The sequence below is a fragment of the Hirundo rustica genome, chromosome 2 (assembly GCF_015227805.2).
Source record: "Hirundo rustica isolate bHirRus1 chromosome 2, bHirRus1.pri.v3, whole genome shotgun sequence".
NCBI lineage: Eukaryota > Metazoa > Chordata > Aves > Passeriformes > Hirundinidae > Hirundo > Hirundo rustica.
The window spans coordinates 10,459,658-10,477,135 of NC_053451.1; positions in this window are offsets into that span (position 1 = coordinate 10,459,658).

The following is a 17,478-nucleotide window of genomic DNA, read 5'->3' on the forward strand; positions in this document are numbered from 1 at the left end:
GACCATGACAGTTACTGTTGCCTGTTCTCTTGGCTTTGATTTCCAATTCCTTTGGTTCAGTGATTTCTGAATTAAATATGTCCAGATGCTGTTTCATTTACTGTGGTTGCGTGTGTACACAAATAAGCATTTATGTTACTGACCTTTATGCACTGTAGGAACAAGGGAAGACTTTAAATGTAGCAAAACCAAGGTAAAAACCTCCAAATAGCTCAGTATGTTTCTAAAAGTGAAGTGTCATACCAAGTGCTGTTATTCAAGAATACATTTGTATATTTTAAAATATGAAAATAAAGTCATACTTGCAACAACGTATATAGCCGTTCTCTATATTCCCTGTCACTGCAAATGTTGCCATATATCTCTGCTCATTTTTACTTTTTTTTAATAGTCCATTTCTATTTTTCCTGCATTTTATATAAAGCTTTCTTTAAAGCTAAATATGTGAAGAAACTAATTTTCACCCCCCTCTACCAGAAAATAAAAAGATAAAGGATATGTATTTGAATAGTTCAGCACTTTATTTTTATTTTGGATGACGTTTCAGATCCTTAGACACTGTACTGCTGTTAAATTTAGTCCCTTGGAAATGCTGTACTCTGGTAAAATTCACACAAGTATGCTATTAACAAAGACTTTATTGATACACTTACTAAAATACATATTAATAAAAACAAGACCTCATTGCAACTTGATAAGTATTTTGTGAAAGAGGGGGCACATTGTTACAAGGACTTTATAGCTTATTGGTATGATCACAATGATTTCAAAAGGCTGTTTCACAAAATCATTAAGGCTAGAAATTAATCTTGGAGCTATATTAGCTCAGAGACTTGCACTTTCTTCACACTTCGCAAGCACAACCAAACTGCCATTAAGTTCAAGGTGCCCTCTGTGATGCTTCATCAGAAAAGTGAATTCATTTAAGAGTTTTGTTTCAGCAGACTGTAGCTATAGACAGAATAGTTACCCTGTCATGACTGACAGAGTAACTGGTTTCACGACGGATGTACATCCACAGGAATCAGAACATTTGCAAGTCACAGAAGGGTTTAAGGTCACCCAGCTAACTTTATTGTTGTTGCAGTGTGCTTATCTCTGACTTAAAACAGTCCTTCTTAAACAGGATTAAAATGAATATACATGCCTTATGGTTTTGGAGTTACTGCATCATACCTAGGGCAAACATCAACCCCTTGAATTCTTCCATATTAGTTCTTTCTTATCTGCCTCCTCAGATACATTTTAAGAACTCATTCCAAGACCACTGATTTACCTGTCTCTAACCAATGCTGCTTATTCCCTTCTGTATACATTTCCTTAAAGATGCACAGGAGCTGATATAGCTCCTCTTTTCCTGGGAACTGCTAGAGAGATAGGCAGCTGTAGTGACTGATTCTGTAGATAGTGGCTTCATGCTATCTCCATCCTGGCAGCAAATTATCTAGACTTTCCCTGTTGAATTTTCCTTGCTGGTAAACCAGAAATGTCTTTGAAATGAAAGATAAGTAAGCCTGTTAAATAAAATAAGAGCAGAACAAGAAGTGGAAGGAGAGAGGTATAATAGAGTCAGAATACTGGGCTAGGAAGATCCTCAACAGGTGTAGAACAGAGGGGCAATTTAATTATATTTCTATTATTTGTAAATAGAGACAACTTTTAATATTGTCTATCTTAATTTTAATCAGATGTGTCCAAAAATCCTTTATTAGTCCTTAACCACTAGCTTAATTTTTTTTTTTTCCTGCTATTGGTGTAAGATTAAAATCCTATACTGACTTCCCAAGTTGGAGCTTTCTCCCATCTGAAAAGAGTCATCTGATGATGATGACCACTGGTTTTGTGCTTCCATGCTGGTTTTGCTAGCAAATGTTAACTTTTTTTAAATGTAATCTTTTCCCCCCTGAATTCTTCACATCTAAAAATTCTTCTTGTATATCTGTCCAAAGCCCAACAGGTTTCATAATAAGACTTAACACCATGTGAGCATCTACACAGGAAGTACTAGATAGCAGTGAGGGTGACCTGGTATTTTATTATCAGATACAAGATTTGAAAACAAGACTGATCTAACTTGCTCTGTTTTCCACTTTGGAGGACTTTTACAGAACTATCTGTTGCAGAGACTGTTCAAAAAATGTGAAGAATCAAGCCTGTATAGGCTGAATCAACAAAAACGTGTGACAAGTCTCCCACCCCACCAAATTTTATCCCAGTTTATCCTCACTAAAACAGCAACAAACAAATATTCAGTGTGTTCGGCATGTGACCCTGGGTGCTTGCAACTAATTGATCATGTGTATGCACACCAAAGCACACCATTTTGTCTTCATGTTTTTCTTACAATATCTCTTTCAATTAGTATTTGCACTGTAAAATTGTGTGATACTGACTGAATATAATCTAAAATACAGATGCAATTTGGTGTAGGCACTGAATGTGGTGATCAGCAGTGCTGAAGTAGTGTGACAGATGGTGACGTCAAAAGGGTGGACTGATGGACAAGTTTGGAATAACCTGCTCACCAAGAAACCTGCTGTATTACACAGTCAGTTAGCAGAAGGTTTGCTCTTGAAAGTGAAAAAGAAATCTTGTGCTTTACAGTCCAATTTAAAGCTTTTGTAGGTTTTGCTAGTCTGTTGTAAGGTGGATTGACTCGTTTGTTGTTGGGATGTAGGTCACCTGCTCTGTGGGGTTCTCTTCAAAGGCCTATCATGGAATTGGATTGCTGTGGGGTGGGCCCTACTCTCAACTGCAAGGTTCAAAAGCAGTGTATTTGACCTCAATGTCTGTCAGTAGGTATGTGGGATCAGAAACCTGAATTCAAATATATCCGTGCATAATACCTTTAGCCTGAGAATTATCGTTTTTTGTTCTTCCATTCTTTAAAATACAACAAAGGGGAAAACAGCAAGTTGGTTTTTTTTTTTTGTTTTGTTGTTTTTTTTTTTTTTTTTTTTTTTTTGGCTGTGCACATATATCTCAACTCACTCTTGATCAATGTGCCTGCTGGCTATAAGTTTTTCTTTAATATGTGTGGCACCACACGTTTTCTTCAGATACCTGTTCTTACCACAGAAAATCCTGCACGCAAACTCTTCTGATAAGATAGAATCAAAATGTAGGACTGGGATGATGATATATTTATCAGTCAACAAAAATTGATGCTGGCACAGAAACTACAACACTTACTAAAACCACTTGTAATATATAAACTAGCTAAACCCCACAAATTCTGCCAGCATGCACTCTCGAGAAACTATTATGTTTTATACAATTTTTATATTTTAAAATAATATAAACATATAAATAGATTTTAAAAATGTTTTATACAATTGCTATTTTATAGCTGATATATTGTTAATGTCTCTGTAGAAATCATCCTTTTTTAGGGTAATATCTTTTGTATTTAAATGTCATTTGTGGTTCTGACATAAACCTTTTAATACAATTAAATTTTAATACCTTTTTTATCTTGCTTGCTACTTTTTATTTACTGGAATCAGTGTCAGTGCAAAAAGGCCCTAAGTCTTAAGAAACTGACTTAGGTCATCATTGTCTTTACTTTTCTTTGAACTATGTTAAAATCTCTCCTGAAAAATTATATGATGCAAATACATTACCTGGATACCCATTTAATTGAATTCTAGATTTTGAAAATGTTATGCTATGAAGGTGACTTTTTTTTTTTTTTTGGCTGTTTCAATGTACAATCAAGTTTCCTCTGGGAAAAAAAAAAAACAAAAAACAAACCACAACCCAAAATTTAATATGATCTATATATGTCTTTAATCTGAAATTTGAGTAATTCTGGAAGCAAATACTATTCTTCTCTTCCTTTGTTTAAGGTGCCCTATTTCTAGATATTGAATTTTGGTAGCTTCTGTAAGTCTGTAGATGTTCTACACTGTGTATAAGTAGAACCTGTGTGGATTTAAAAGACACTTGCACTACTGAGATAAATTTTTAATTTTTTATCTTTTCATCTGATTCCATACATCTTTATTTGTACTCCTACATGAGCAAGGACTGTTGGAGTAAACCCAGTATATAATACACAATTACAGTGTTCTATCAATCATAATTTTGTTTCTTTCAAGAACTAATTGCAGTCATTATACTGTACTAGCATATTCATAATTCCATAACCCAAGAAGGTTAGCAAAAATCCTCAGAAATCTGAGAGGTGCCTCTGGTTTTGCATGACCATTTTGATTTACCGTATGTTTTGGGATTTAAAAGGTACTTAACACCCTTCAAATTTAATTTTGCCATTTTGTACATAAGCTTTGCAATGGACACATAAATTACACAGTTACATGCTTTTTTTAATGGACCCTCTGCCTCATTCTAGCTGTTTCTTCAGAAATTCCAGGAATCAGTGGGATGCCCCTGCCTTAGTGAACTGAAGCAGTGCTACTTTATGTGGTGTTTCCCAGCATTTGAGACTGTGCTTGGCAGACAGAAATGCTTTTGACATATATTTTTACCTAAAAATAAAGCCCTTTTCCGCATGCCTTGGTATTTTATGATTGGTGTAAAGATAATGGAATAGATTATTGATTTTAATATCAATGTATGTTAGTTGCAAACACAAAATTTGAGAAGTGAGGTTTGCTTACATATGTTATATCATGAGTAAAGATTTTTTTTTAATGACAATCTGCTTCTGAAAAAAATTTTAATTACATTTTCTTTTCTGCATTTCTTGAATTAATTCTCTCTTCAGATTTCCATGTGCTGTAGCATGCGATGCTGTAAATTAAATATAACTCCCTTTATGTGGGAGGGAAATCCAGTCATTTGTTTGAGTAGGGTTGATAATGGGGAATTTTCTCTTTCAGAGCATGATGACCTGTTCTCAGTTGCATTTGAGAGCTTTACAAAGTTACTGTGTAGAATTCCCAAGGACAGGACAGATCTTTTGTTCTTCATAGCAATGAAGTGATGCATTGTGGCCCAAGCCATAGACAGAACCAGCAAGCCGGATGAGTATTTCCAAGAAAACATACATTCTTGTCTGCCATTTCAGACAGTGCATGACATGCTTACCAGACAAAGATTGCCCAAACGGGCAAAAACACCTCTAACTTGGTGTCTGGAATATGTAAGTAGGAGGGTGCCTGGAAATTAGACTCCTGCTGACTAAGGGTCTGGTTCCAGTGGCTAATAATTTATTCTAAATTCTTATTTTTTCGAGTATATTAATAACTTCCTTGGAGTAATTTCGGTCACTTTACAACTGTGTTCTTGATATTAACAACTTTTCCTCTGTTTGTTACTGAGTTTTAGTATTGAACAACAAATTAACAATAAAATGCTTTTCAGTCCTATTTTACAGAGAAGTATTAATACCTATAAAATTTTAACTTTCTTTTTAAGTGGCAAATTGTCTGCAGAGATGAAGATAATTCCTTGAGCAATTTGGATAACCTACACTTCATACCAGTATGACTTTAAATGTATGTGGTTTGTTTTAGGTTTTTTCTTGAAATATAGGGTCCTGTAATCCTATTCTCCCTAGGTTATCTCCACATAGCCACAGGATTACGCATAGACTCGGATTTCAGGAAATCTGATATTACTCTCACTTTTTCTTCTGGGATTTGAAGTTTAGATCAAAACTACTAGCAGAGTAAACTACTGAAATTTCAATTTGAATTATCTTCAACAATGTATTTTTGTCCAGAACAATTTGGCAGAGTATTGTGATGGCTGATAGATCTTACTGTATTAGAAAAAAAGGGAAAAGAAGAGACAATCTGAGATCCTTAGCCTTAAAATCTTTCCTAATGAAAACTGTGGTTTACACTAAAAACCCTTACACAATCTGTAACTTTTTAAAGAGAAGTGATATGACATACAGAGAAAAGCTACATCACTAGTAACGAAGACAATAGGATGTGGTATGAAGCTGGGATTTTATTTTTCTTATTTGAAATTAACTAGTGTTTTTAATTACATCCATCATGGGATGGACTTAGTGTATGCAGGGTTTCATTGTAAACATGTAGAAACAAGAACTACGGCTGTATGCTTTCCCATCTGATCTTATACAGTGACCTTTTTTTCAATTTGTTTATATGAACTCCTGGTTTTTGACAATACAGACTAGAATTACTGGTAACTCTGACTTGAAATACTTCTGGGAGAATATGCTGTCCTGATTGATTGTTTTGTCATCTTACTTCATTTGAGGAAACCCCTACAGCTGAACATTTTAGGGTTTTTCTTTGTGTTTTTTCTCCAACCCCTCAGAACCAGGGAAATTACACATGGAATTTTCTGAGCATTCAGAAACTTTTCAATTATGGCTGAAACTTGAACAAATAGAATTGCTGTAGCAGTAGCAGATGCTCTTGGCTTTCCTGCCTTGAACAGTCTCCACCACAACAGCTAATTTAGTCCTGGTGTCCTCAGTTTTGTTTGAGGCTCATGTGGTATTTTTTTTTTTTCAGAAGGAACATTCAACATAGTATGCAAGCAGAGATAACTCCGATTCACTGAGCTGCTGAACAGGGAAGAACTTTCAGTAGTTTATGCTGGAAAGAGAAAACTGTTTCTGAAGTCATGTGATTTGACTGTTGGGAACAATTCTATGCCTTAGCCAGTCTTGCTCTCAACATAACTACACCTTTCTCTCTAAGATTACTCGACTATTTTATAAATATCATTACATGAGCTTGAGAAGGCAAAGCATATATATTTTTCTTGTGGCTATATTTTTATTGAAACTATGTGGGAGGTACAGATAATTTTAATATATAGACAGGTTATATAATTACTGTGTGGTCAGCAGTATGTAGGGGAGGTATTTCGTCTTATTTGCTTACTACCTGGATGAGCTGCTGTCTTGTCAGAAGTTTTAATTTTTACAGAATTTTGAGCAGCTTTAATAAATGTAATCACTAGTCTTTCAACTTTTAACAAAATTGATTGAAACATAATTATTTAGGTTTTATTGCTTTTATTCAAAAGGCTTTCATGTATCCCACAAAAACTTACTCTAATTTTGGGGATAATACAGGACTTAGCAACATTCTCTGATAGACTACTGAGGCCATTTTTAATAGGAAAATGAACTTATAGGCTGTCTGTTGTAGGTTAGTGTGACTGACATGAATAAGCATGTGTCTTAGTATTTCTGACAGACAGTCATAGGTCAGAATCTACTAGAATCTAAATAATCACTCATTTTGAAAAGTCTGGTGTTTTTTGTTTGTTTGTTTGTTTGTTTTAAGAGATGCCATATCAACAGCTTCTTAAAAGTATGATCATGTTTTTGGCCTTCTTTTGTTTTATCTCACTAGTGTGAAACAAATTTAAATACAGTTAAATCATTTTATTGTGATGGTCAAAGTCTGCTTAAGACAATCTACTTCCAAACTGACAATTTCTGATATGTCCTCAATGAGAAACTGGATATTGTTTTAAAAGCCTTTAGGGCAAAAAATATAGATGGAGTTGTCTGTTTCTACCTCCTCCTCAGATGCATTTTATGAAAGAATCATAAATGAAGGAGGGGACATAGCAGGTAATCAATTTTTTATTGCAGATAACCATAGTGGAGTAGAATTGAGTTTTGGAGAATAGTTAGCTGGTTCTAATTACATTTCTTTTTCATTACAAGTGTATATCAGAGCTCTAACCTGTGTTTTACTTCTCTAGTTAAATGTCTAGGCCTGGACTTGGACCTTGAACTTTGCTGTGGTTCCAAATGCTGTGTGCAGAAACCCTCTTTATGATTTCTGTAATAAAATGTTTTAAAATTTAATAAAGCCAGACATTTCCACTGCAGCTTTTGAATCCATACACCATTGCAACTATCCAGCTATGGGTAGAGTATTAATTTTTGAAGTTATCCAGGTAGCTGTTGAAAGTACCAGGAGTAAGTTACTGAGTGCTGGGTAAGTAACAAGCTGAAGATATGGATGTCATGCGTCTCACATACTACAGACAATTAATTCAGAGCCATGTGGAACTGTGTTTTATCTAAGTGATGGCCACTGTTAAATGGAAAATCTGGTAGGCAAGGTAACACAAAGCACTTTGCTTGCTGAACAGGCCAGCTGCTCACAAACATGCTCTACAGGGAAAATAATTCAATTCGTATATTCATCACTTGCTCGGGAATGGAAATAAAAGAAGAAAAACAAGAGGTGATGAAAGTTAGAATTCGGAAGGATTGACAGGAGGTTGGGTGGCTTTTCTAACCCCCACAAGCATTGATGGCACTTGTATATTAGTCTTTTGTTTTATTCATACTGCTGTTAATTTTTAAAGAACCATTAATATGTTTCATTTATAGCAATGAAACGTGCTGCCATTTTCACTTTGAATATGTTTCCAGTATCATTTTAGCTTTAACCTTGATCTGCATGTTCCCCACATGTGAGTATAAATTTAAAACTTAAGAAATTATTGTCTAAGGTAGCTGAAAATTTCCCGAGTTTTTCAATTACCTTTGCTCATGAGAAATTCTGTTTGTCTACACCAGCAGAAGAATTTCAGAGGTGTAGAAAAAGAAGGATAAAGAAGGACACTTCACATAAAAGAGCAAAACAGTGCAAACGAAGGATGTTGAAGAATCTGACAGGAGAATAAAACAGATTAAACCCTGGAGAGTTCCCCACATACAATTTGGAATATTGGGGCATGTAGACACAATCCTTCACATCTTCTGTGATTTCACTTTGTTACAAAGAATTTAGATGTTTCTTGACTCTATTAAGGTTGCCTCCTTGACTCTGATTATTTTCCTTTTTTGAATATCCCCATCCAAACAAAATATCAGGCTGTATTTCTCAGAGAGAAAACTCTATAGTTCATTCAATTGGCCTTTCATTTGTTCATCTACTTCAAACATGATTATTACTGTCTCTCTCCCATGGATATTTCCAATCAGGCAAACATCACCAGTGACCTTAGGAAAACCCCAAGAATTTAATTTGATGAACATTGTCATCCTGCAGAAAGAGATGGATTAATTGAGTAGTTTGTACTCTTCTTGAAAGTATATTTCTTAGATGTTGTTCTGAGCTGGTATCAAAAGAGCCAGTGGGTGTCATGATACCACAGCTATCAACTTACCCTGCAGGCCTTGAGCACATTTTGACAGCAAACTTTGACCAGCTGTAAGTAGGTATAAGGTAGAACTGAAATCTGAGAGCCACCATGAGTTAAGAAAGCTAACGACAGCCCAGAGTTCTTGCATGGTATGAAGTTATTGAGGATCTGGAAATATTAATTTGTGTTAAAACAAGATAGACATCATTGCTTTGCAAACAGCATCTTGCCTTTTGTGGAGTGGCAATGCCTTTGCGTTTAGTGTTCCCAATATGGATAGCTTCTAGTACAGGAAAGGATAAAGACGTTAATCTTGAAAGGCTGATGCCATCTGAAATTAAATGTGGAGAGTGCAGAACTTGTGGCCTTAGAACAGATCCAATAATCCTCTCAGAAGGAGTTCACATCATGCAAAATTCACTAAGATAATGAATAAATGTTTAGCTGTTTATTAAATTTACCTTCACCCTGTTTAGATGCATACATCTTTTACTCTTTGGCTATTTTGTCTGCTTTAAACTCTTGCGATATACTGGAAAATAGTTTGTATGATTTCTTATGACCATCCATGCAGCAAGTGAGAAGAAAGAGTGTCATTTAATTTTTCTTGAAGAGATAAATAGAATAGGTGATTGGCAGAATCAACAACCAAATCAAGGAGTTCAGACATTTAAGAATGGACCTTCAAGGGAATTAACGGAAGAAAAAAATAGAGGCATTTGTAGGAGATGTTACTCCCAGGAGAGTGTTGAATGTTTAGCTCTTGTACTGAGGCCAAGGTGAGGCACTAAAGGAACAAAGATCTCAATCTACTTGATTGCCAGTGCTGGAGATAGAGATGGGAGATGGCTGCAATTTGACCTTGGGAAAGAAGGCTCAGGAGTGTATAAAGATCACAGAGTAGACAATAGTGCTCTATTCAGAACTGTTGACCCACTGTGCAATTTCATTATTTTCCTATATTTAAATACTTCAGGATTTGTTTCCCTCTGGAGAGTTGGACATGAAATTGATTTTGTTTTCCCTGGTTGGACAACTGTTTTGTAGGGGACTGCATATTGGGAAGGGGGCAAAAAACAGATTTTAAACATACATATGTGTGTGTGTTTATATAAGACTCTGGGTACCTGCATTTATTTTATAAAGCATCTCTCTTGACCTTCTGTTTAATTAGGAATAGTTGAGGTCAAAATTGAAAGCCACCTAAGTATCTTCCCTCTTCTTTAGTACTCTGCAGTGTTCTGCAGGAGCCAAATGCAAACAAAACCTCAGACAAAACAAATAAAAAAAATAATAAATCAAAACAACTTAAAACCAAATAAAAAAAGTAAATAAAAAATCTTCAAAAAAAATATAATCCAAAAAAATTCCTCAAAGACTCAAAGACTTTATAATGTCTCCCTTATTCTGACTAGAGCTATGGATGGAGCTTTCTAGTAGGAAGAAAATATTAGAGGAAAATAATAAAAGAAGATGCATAACTAGGAAGAAAATTCCTAGAACTTTAATGCAATATCTGCTGGATAAGCATTTTAATAACATTTTACAATCGGTTTACATACTGAAAAACTGAACACAGGAATGGGGAGCAAAAAAAAATTAGAATAAAATATTGCTTTCTTTCAAAATTTTGACAAAATTTGTTTATGTTAAAAACAACAAAAAAAAAAAAAAAAAAAAAAAAAAAAAAAAAAAAAAAAAAAAAACAAAAAAAAAACCACCAAACACTTCTAAACAAAATTTTTTACCTTGCAAGAAAAGAAAATGAAAGAACTGCCTTTGGTGTAAAAAACCCAAAAACCTGCATCTGTGCTTTCTCCATTTTGGCATGAGTGACCAGCCAGGGTGGGAGAACTCTGCATCTGACTTCTTTGTAAGGATATTTCAAGACCCATCTCACTATTTTCAGCTTCACACTATGATCTGAAATTATTTTTTGCTTAGCTAGTCTTGAAACTTTTCCATTTTGTATACATAAATCTGCTTTAATTAGCTTCCCTTCTCAGTCAATAGAATCACCACATTTCATATATAATTATGACCTCTAAGCTTTGCCTCAAACCTCTTTAAAAACCAGTCATACTCCAGGGGAGCTGGGTGAAACCACCCACTTGCTGGGTGGCTGCACAGCAGTGCTGACTTGTTATTTGCATTTGGCTGTCATTCAGGAGGTTATGTTTTGAGGAACCTGAACTCTTGCAACCTCATGAATCAGATAGATAAGTGATTGAGGTGGATACGCTCATTCACATGAGCTTCTTCTGTGTTCAGCTCAGTGGGAACATCATGCCTCGGAGTTTGCTTTTTGGGATAAATAGATTACCTGGTTCACAGCCAAGAGCTGTGACCTTGTGTAGTACATACAACCAAGATTTTTTTCTGATGAAATCTAAGTATTAACCCTGAAATGCTATATTTGAATTATTTCTCCTGTCTCAGGTAGAAGATCTCATCATTCAATTGATTTATGTTCTATCTGGTAGTCTGCTCTTGCTTTTACATTAAATATCTAAAACTAGGAATCCAGTTCTTGCCTAAGCACTGAGGAGGTGGCCTATTTACAGGGCTGCAGAGAGCATAGATCTGCTAAAGTCAGGAGGGAACGGTTAGTGTTCAGCGCCTAATGTTGTGTCCATCTGCTTTATTCCTGGAAGACACGTACCATTGCACAAACATAGTGTGAGATTACATGGTTTTTGATGTTGCTGGGATTGTGAAATAAAACTGCAAATATCCTGGCTTAAGTTTCCTTTATTGGTATCGATGAAAGTATTTTCTTTTTCTTTTTTTCAGAGGCTCAGTGAATTCTAACAGTTCTGTTGTTTATATCTCTGAAGGTTGCTACTTCTTGCATTCAGACATCTAGCTAGGACGTCATATATGAGTATCTGCTTTTCAGAATAAACTGGATAGTTTGGTTTGTAGCTCAATGAACATTCATACACACTGCATAGCATTTAGGAAGAATTTCTGATTTTTCTTGCTTCTCTTAGACCAATCTCTTAATTTGAATGACAGCTGGCCATTCAGGTAGCCTTTAAAAGTAAGCAAAAATTTCCTTTTCAGAAGCTGCTTCTTTTTTTTTTTTTTTTTTTTTTTTTTTTTTTTTTATATATATATATATATTAAGTGCATAAAGAGGAGAGATATTTTAAATTATTACTGTTCAAAGTTGGTTCTATGTTGTCTCAAAACAATAAACCACAATAACCAAGGAATAAGAGTTTGCTATGGACTGGTAATGCTGAGACCTTATAGAACAAAGTCAGAAAACTGTTTCTTACCTTCTTACCTAGGAGCAAAGTGGAGTTTAAGTAATGCAGTTTGTCACTTTCCTCCTTGTTTCTGTTTGACCTTATTCATACTGCTGAGTTGCATATCAGTTACAAAAACATGTGTTTGGGGTTATCTGTGATGACAAATATGAGATTGGGAGCAGAGAAATATATCCACAGTTTGAGCTAAACTAAAACCCATAGTAAAATTAAACTATTATATTGATGTGTGCTGAATAATCAGAATGGTATAAAATTCACTTTTCTTGTTTCAAGAGAGCTGTTCTTAATAAATGAGAAAAATCAAGCCAATATTTTATAACCTGTTGTGCACAACTTGGAAAGGGTACTAGACAATTTTAAGAAATTCTAATTTCAGAGTACATTTAAAGAGAAAGAAGGGCAGTGGACTGGAATCTAGGCACAGCAGTCTGTGCAGGTTTCATTTGGCTTTTAGGGCTCCTGAGTGATTTCTGTGACTGTGTCTGCCAAAACCTAACCACTAGGGTGCAGATATGCAGCACAAACCACAGTGGGGAGTATGTGCAAATGTATCTCACCACTTCAAAAGGTGATGTTTTCCTTAGATGCAACTTTGACAATATTTCACACTCTGCAACTATTTATTATTTCTCATAAACCAAAACCTTCAGGCTTTCATTCTTTAAGTTAATATTTGGAAAGCTTTCTGTTGTGTTCTGTACTTATTAACAAATTTCTAGAGTCCTCTTATTAACACCATTGCATATAAAAAAAAAAGCTTTTAAAGCATCCATGGTTAAAGCAGAGGCATGAAAAGCCAAGTGCATTGAATGTGACCTTGTAGTTAAAACTGTTGTGTGACAACTCTGGTATTACCAAGTCAAGTTTGAGGCAGGACTGTTGTGTGTAACAGCATGAATTGACAAAGGAGAATGGCTTCAAATCAAATGAGGTTTAGATTAGATATTAAAAAGAAATTCTTTGCTGTGAGGATGGTGAGGCACTGGAATAGGTTGTCCAGAGAAGCTGTGGATGCGCCATCCCTGGAAGCATTCAAGACCAGGCTGGATGGAGCTCCGAGACACCTGGTCTAGTGGAAGGTGTTCCTGCCCATGGCAAGCAGTTGGAACAAGATGATCTTTGAGGCCATTACGTGATTCTATAAGGAAGAAGATGCTGTTGCAACTTTACTGGTAAAAGTTGGTCTAAGGATTTCCAAATTGGTCATTAGAAGTAGGAACTGATAACTTGCAAAACTCCCACCTACAGCCACAATCTTGCTGTTTACTTTTTTCTTATTAACACTAAAACAAAAGAACATTCTTTACTGCAGTATTTTTAAGATAAGAACATTTTTATTTCTTTATGAAGAACCATTACTGGTGCTATAGAACATTCAATTAGGTGGCCATTTTGTGCATTGACAAGCTCACAGATAGGAAACACATCTCTGTCATTTGTAATTTCATTAGAGGTAATAAACAGTCCCTGATGTCTAGCACTACTTTCTCTCTTGCAGAAAGGAAAGCAACATTTCTAGTATAAATAGGGCAATTTTTCTGCACTGTGGCTGTGAAATAAATGTCTGGCCTTGAGATAGGAATACATATTTTTCTCAAATATTAATCCTTTCTATCATATTAATATTCTCTTTTTCAGTAAGTTTTCCAAGCTGTTCCATCTTCTTTTTCATCCTGCAACACATCAGGGTTTTTTGGTTTTTTTTTAATGCATTCTTTTTCCTTCTTCTTAAAAGAATTTTAATTTTTACCGACCACATTTGCTGCAGTGCTCTTTTCAGCTCCAGCTCATGCGCACTGAATCCAAAAAGAGCCTGCCTGCTGTTCCACAGACAGCCTGCCTTCATTTGACCTCTGGATACCATGCAATCCTGCATTTTCTCCTCACATGCTTTTTGTGAGGCTTTCTGCCACCTTGCCTTCTTGTCTTTTTAATGACATATAGTATTCGAAGCAGGAAAAATAAGAATTTTATAACTTTCCAAGGCCTGGCAACACTGCATTTCTGCTGGCTAAAGAAATATTGTAGAAAGCCAAGACATCATGTTGCATCCATTTTACCCCGACCAGTCTCTCTGATTTGGACATGAAGGTTTTCTAAGTTATCCTTCGGCATGTTTGTTATTTGCTGTTCGTTTGTTCCGTGAGCGGTCCAATTAGAAAACACAACTTTTAATTTCCTTTCCCCTGTCTAAGAAAGGGTCATCTGAAGGTTTTCTTTTCAGTGGTAATGTCTGAAGGTTTTTGCTTGTTCCTTTGTTTTTGGTGAGAAGTTTTTTTAGTTGGTTGGTTTTGTGGGGAATTTTTTTCCTTTTTCTTCTTCTGGTCTTCTTGTGATCAACAGGTTGAGGGAGGTGATTCTCCTCCTCTGCTGATGTGAGACCCCACCTGCAGGGCTGCATCCAGCTCTGGGCACCCAGCACAGGAAGGACAGGGAGCTGCTGGAGCCCGGCCAGAGGAGGCACCAAGGGGATCAGAGGGATGGAGCAGCTCTGCCATGAGGAAAGGCTGAGAGAATTGAGGTTGTTCAGGATGAAGAAGAGGAGGCTCTGGGGAGACCTTAAAACCCCTTGCAGTACCTAAAAGGAGGCTTTAAAATTAATCTGGAGAGGGACTATTTACAAGGGCATATAGTGACAGGACAAGAGGTTATGGCTTTAAACTGAATAAGAGTAGATTTAGATTAGATATTAGGAAAGAAATCTTTACAGTGGGGGTGATGAGATTTTGGAACATGGTACCCATGGAAGCTTTGGATATCCTATCCCTGGAAGTGTTCAAGGCCAGGCTGGATGGAGCTCTGAGAAATATGGTCAAGTGTATGGTATCCCTGACCACTGTCTGGTTGGAAATAATGAACTTTAAGGTTCCTACCAGCCCAAACTCTTTTGTAATTCTGTGCTCAGGGATTCTGTTCACTCCAAATCCTGCTGAAGTAACTGCTTTTCACATAGGTTTGCTTTTGGTGACTATGTTTTGTTCCAAGGTATTTGTATTTGAGTAATATTCACTAAATGGAGTAGTATGGCCCTGGCAGTGTTATGCTCTCTTTATTTTTGCTGAGGTCACTGTTATATCATATCCATATGTTAGCAAATTACTTTAATATACATATTTGGGCTGTCAACAATTATCCAGATGAAAATTTCTCCCAAAAAAAGAGACAAACAACATAAGCAATGTATCTGCTGGTGCCAAGGGAGGGATGTTTTGTTATCAAAATGAGACGAAAAGCTGTTTATGGCCATGCAGTTGCTCAATAATGAAACTAATGCAGTGATTAAGGGTTTACGATGGGGTGGTCCACTGTGCAATCTTTTAATATTTGCCTTGATTAAATGTCTGTCCCCTGTAGTTGGAAAGAAAATTGGAGCTTAAGATTTTCATCCCCTTGGTTGCTCCCAGCTGAATCAGTGATATCTCAGTGATGGTGCTATTAGTCCAGTGTAAGGGTTTAGCCTAAAATCACTCAAAGCTGCCTCCAAAAGTAAAATACTGTGTGTTTTCTGGAGCAGTGAAATAATCAAAATTATAATCTAGAGTTGTAACAGCAAAACCTAGAAACAGCAGTGTAAAAGGTAAATAAGTTGTGAAGTTTAAGCTGATCCTTAACTATTAGAACATCAAACAATATTTGGTAGTGGAAGTCATAGCATTCTCTGCTTCCTGCAAGGTATCTTTCAGTATAATAATTAGGTCCTGTAACTGAAAGAAAAATCAGGTTATTTAATTACAATAAATGGTCCATGGCCCATGTTTCTAATATGCAAGCTTTTTATTCTTATTTCTTTTTTTTTTTTTTCTCTTATGAAAAATAGCAAGTTGTTGCTTTATATGTCATAAATATATTTGGAATTAACATCCACTGAATTAAAAACGTCTTTACTTTCATGGTTATTCTTTACATGTCCACAAATTAAAACAGAATCATTCTTCATTTGTATCTCTTGTATTCACCCTTTTCTTTACATTTCTGCAAAATCAAATAATAACTATTTTGTGGATATCTAAAATTATCAGTTAGTTAACAGCTTTTCTGGTAAGTCTTTGAGCTTTTCTGGTGGGAAGATATGTCGTCTCTGGGTGTAGTTCCCAGTGAACTGAATATCTGCCAAGGCTGTATCTGGATGAGGGAAGAGCTAAAAGCACTTGAACAATTAAAAACAAACAAACAAACAAAAAAATTAAAAACAAATCAAAAACAAAACAAGATAAATAAACAAAAAAACCTGACTAACCAACCAAACAATAAAACCCCACCCACAACAAAAAAGTAAGCAAACTGACAAACAAAAAAATAGGGAAGATATTAACAGAAAAATCTATTTCACTATGTCTTTCAAAATGTTTCTTCCCCACTAAAATGTGGGTGTGTTGGCTTAGTTTGGAAAAGTTTACATATAGATTAACCTGACCAGTAAACATGCTTAGGGCAGAATGTTTCTAATGGAAAGTGTTTCTTTGGAAGAGGTCAGGTGCTTGGCATTCAGCCCTCCCAACCTTTCCGTTAACCCCTTCTATGGTTAGAGAGTTTACCCATACAAATCCTTGTAAACCTTTTTTGAGAAGCCAGTGGGGGCAAGTGAAGCCAGTATCTCTTATTTCCCTTCATTGTCTTGAATGGATCTATATGGAAAATATAGACATACTGAGAAACTGTATTGGCAAATGTAGATGTAAACTAGATGTAGGTTTTTTTAGTATTTCACATTGTCTAAAAACAAAACAAACAAACAAAAAACCCACATAAATAAAAATGGCTATTTTTATTGTGATATTTTCCAACCCCTAAAATGAATTTTCAAACACCTAAAGGAAAGAAGGCATCTCATGTCCATAGATGAAACAAAATTAGTTAAAATTCAGTTTTCTGATAGAGGAATAGTTTAATTTTATTTATTTTCCCTCACTGCACTTCAGTTTTTGTGGCGGTACATGCTTTATTATATTTGTTCAAATGTTTTATATTGTGCTTTGTATTGGTCTATTCCACTGTATCCCCCTGGTTTCTGTAATGGTTCCTCCCCCATGTGTTTGTTATATAACTATCAGTTATATGCCAATCATCCCTCTCTCCCACCTGTCCCCGTCAATCCTCTCTCTCTCCCCTTGGGCACCCTGTCTGTCACTTTGGG